Source organism: Schistocerca piceifrons, chromosome 1 (genome assembly GCF_021461385.2).
Source record: "Schistocerca piceifrons isolate TAMUIC-IGC-003096 chromosome 1, iqSchPice1.1, whole genome shotgun sequence".
NCBI classification, from domain to species: Eukaryota; Metazoa; Arthropoda; class Insecta; order Orthoptera; family Acrididae; genus Schistocerca; species Schistocerca piceifrons.
In genome coordinates this window covers 396,281,643-396,285,167 of record NC_060138.1, presented here as the reverse complement: position 1 = coordinate 396,285,167, position 3,525 = coordinate 396,281,643, and the positions used below count along the sequence as shown (strand labels likewise).

General features: G+C 49.2%; 1 pseudogene; it reads right to left on the bottom strand.

The window, feature by feature from the left end:
- Nucleotides 1-585: 585 nt before the first annotated feature.
- On the bottom strand, nt 586-798 carry LOC124721339 (annotated as a pseudogene).
- Between the last annotated feature and the right edge of the window lie 2,727 nt (nt 799-3,525).

Below are 3,525 nucleotides of genomic sequence, written 5' to 3'. Positions count from 1 at the left end.
ATACGAGAGCACTCGTCAACAGCCCAGTACTACCCTCCATGTCGAGGAGTGAACTGCGACTCCTATTTGAACGCCGCTAGCTGCCAGGGCAGTGGAGAAGCCGTGAGGCCGCCCCACAGCAGCGTCAGGCCGGTGAGAGCTATACTGGCGCGAGCTACACCTAGCCGAGTGCTTACGTCGTCCACCACCTACTGCATATGTGTGTGTGCGTGTGTACACACGTATTCTGCGTGCGTGCGGCGGCGACGACGACGACGTTCGCGAGGAGCTAAGGTTATAACTCCAAACAATTTAATTAAAATTATCTGTGACCAGACCATAAGAGACGCTAACGAGGCATCCGAAGGCACTGTCCTGTGCCCCCATAAATTACCAGCCGAGCGTAATGCGGCTGCAAGTGCGGTCCGGCTAACCGCAAAAAAAAAAAAAAAAATTACTTAAGATAATCTTAAATTAATTAAAAGAAATCGTGGTGTGTAAGCAACTAACTACTAGGCACATCAACAAGTACGACAAGTTTTGCTACCAGCGGAATATCTGATCACTGCAGAATGTTAACCCATTTCAGGCTGTGTTTTAATTAATTTTAGGTGGGCCGATCCCGGCGGTACTGCAATGCCGGGCCAACCCGCTACAGAGGTGGAGCAAGCCCCTAGCACTCCGTCAGAAGCCAAAAATGAGTTTAATATTCTGGTCGTGTGATGCAGGACGTATCAGATATTAAGCTGATAATAACAGATACTACACTTTTTTTCCCTCCTACCTCCCCTATAGCCCTACCTTTTCCTCTCCAAAAATGCCGCCATCCTCTAGTGTCGACGCAGCACGTAAAGCAGGGTGTTGTTAGTAGCAAGACTTATTGCCATAAACCGAAAATAAAAGCGGAGGCATACTCTGCTATGCCTCAGGGGGCGACGACACACTACTCAGAAACACACCTCCCTCTGCAGGTGTGAGGCAAGTGATGATTTTAAAAACTAAATAGAAAGAAATAAATAAAGACAGAAATGAAGGCAAAATAAAAAAAAAAACAGCGACGCAGCACACTCAAACGAACTGGCGAGATAATCCCATCGCCCATAGAATTAACAAAGTAATAATCCTCTAAGATAGATTATGCGTTTTCCAATTTTCCAATAATTTTTCATACAAGGTTCACACAATTCGCATGTTACCAATTTCCATATTATCAGTATCACAGAACAGTCTACTCTAGTGATGCCCAGAAGGCCAATATCAAATCTGGGGTATGGGTAAGTCAAGGGTAGTTTGAAAGTCCGAGTGACAAAGATCCAGGGGTACACTCAGGCAATTCTTATACGAGGTGCCTTAGTTAGCCCGGAACACCTTTTGATAACCATGAACCATTGCAACTTTAAGAAATCTTGCAAAAGTAATGGTATATTTCCGGTCAGATTCCGCCAGGCGATGCTGGCTCCAAAGGTAGTCCATGAAAGAGACAGCATCTGCGAGGCAAAGGTCATAGATCGTGAAAATGGTTTGGCCCAAGAGACACACCATTGCGTTACGTCGTGTTCGGGGGTTGGTCTGAATACCAGGGTTAAGGAACCAGTCGACTGACACATAGTCCAGTGTAGTCCCACCGATCAGCGTTAATAGCACACGTGCAAGGTCCCACACTTCTGTGACGTGAGGGCATAGGAGACGATGCTCTCTGTTGTCTACGTCACCACATCGGCCGCAAGCAGCCGAGGGCCATAGGAGGATGGCCGCCAGGCGATGATTAGTGGGTATTAAATTGTTTACAACGCGATACCATAGCGCTGAAACGTCTGTGGGAAGGGCTAGGTGGTTGATATTAGCCCAAGCGTGGTGCCAGATGACCGACGGTCGTCTGTCCTCCAATTTGTGTGGTGTGAGCTGGCCTCGAAGCGCCTAGTAAAGGCGCTTCGATGTGCGTGCCTTGTCGGTGGCCACTGCTAGGATGTAACTTTGATTGAGGTGATAGTCCTTGACTGTCGTCATCCGGAATGGAATATGTGTCAAGCATACTGGTGCACGCGCCGATTGTAGGCGATAACGGTCGAAAAGCACCGCTGTTGTCCCACCTGGGTCAATCTCACGCAAAGTGGCGATACGGTGAATCAGGATTGCCGCACATTTGTGGGGAAAGTCAATGAGTCCAAGGCGACTATCGACTTTTGGCAGTGTACAAGTCTGTGCATCAACTTTGAATAGTGCACGCCGCCACAATAGGCAATATACTGTTTGTGAGATGGCTCTGCTGGTTTGTTTCGGTAGCGTAAGGAGTTGTGCTACATACCATGCCCGTGATAGGATGTAAGTATTAATCAGTTGGATTCGTTGATGGAGGTCGAGTCGTTGATCAGTGTGACTCACGCAAAGTCCTCTGATGCGCGTGAGAATCCGCCTGCACGTGAGTGTTAACATGCGCTGTGGACAGACAGTCACCTCAAGACCCAAGATACGTTGTTCCCCTACAATCCGGTAGCATGCGCGATCGATGGTCAATGATCGTGGTCCTAGTGGGATTAGCACCATTTTGTTGGATTTTAACATGGCACCGGATGCTCGTTCATAAACGTGGAGGACTCGGCGAACCGAATCGATGTCCCTGGCGTTTGCTACAAACACACCTACACCATCCGCCTACGCCACACTGCGGAAGGTGACGCCTGGGAAAGGAACACCATCGACCATCCGTCCGATGTCACGCAGCATGGGGTACAGCGCCAAAGCGATAAAATACACTGACAAGGGACACCCTTGTCGAACTGATCGTCTGATGGGAATTGGTCGTGATCTGCAACCGTTCACAATGATTGTGGAATTTGCTCCATCCAAGAAGTGCCGGATGACTCTTATGAAGTGCTCCCCGAAACCCATCCGCTACATAACGGCCAGCAGGTAGGATGGGAGACCCTATCGGAGGCACCGGCGAAATCTAGGGATCAATTGCAGCCGGGGTTCGAGCGTCGGCGGTGGGTGAGTAAGACAGCATCACGGTATATAGAAGCAGCGGTGAAGGTGGTTCGATTCGAAACGCCACATGATTGAGTGGGACAAAGTACCTTATTCATTCCCTGTTTAAGACGTGAAGCCACACTTCGTGCCACCAACTTATAATCAGTGTTAAGAACGGTGATGGGACGTACGTCTTTAGCCCATCAGTGACCTGTGACCTTTGGATTAAAGGCAATACGTACAGCTAGAAAATCGGCGGGTAGCTCGCAACCAGCAAAAATCTCCTCGCACATTTTGCAGAAGCGGTCTCCTAACAGGCCGGAAAACCTAGCACTTCGATTAGTGCTGGAATGGCACAATCGAAGGGCGGTATCCTTGCGGAGTACCGCCAGAGATGAAAAACCGCAGTGTCAGGGCCTAAATGCTTGCAGCGTGTGCGTTCCACATGAGGGAGTGACATACGGTGGTGCGGGCTGATATGGCAACAGGCGACCGTCGAAAACATCGCAAAAGCAAGTGCCGGAAGGAACGACAATATACGAGAGCACTCGTCAACAGCCCAGTACTACCCTCCATGTC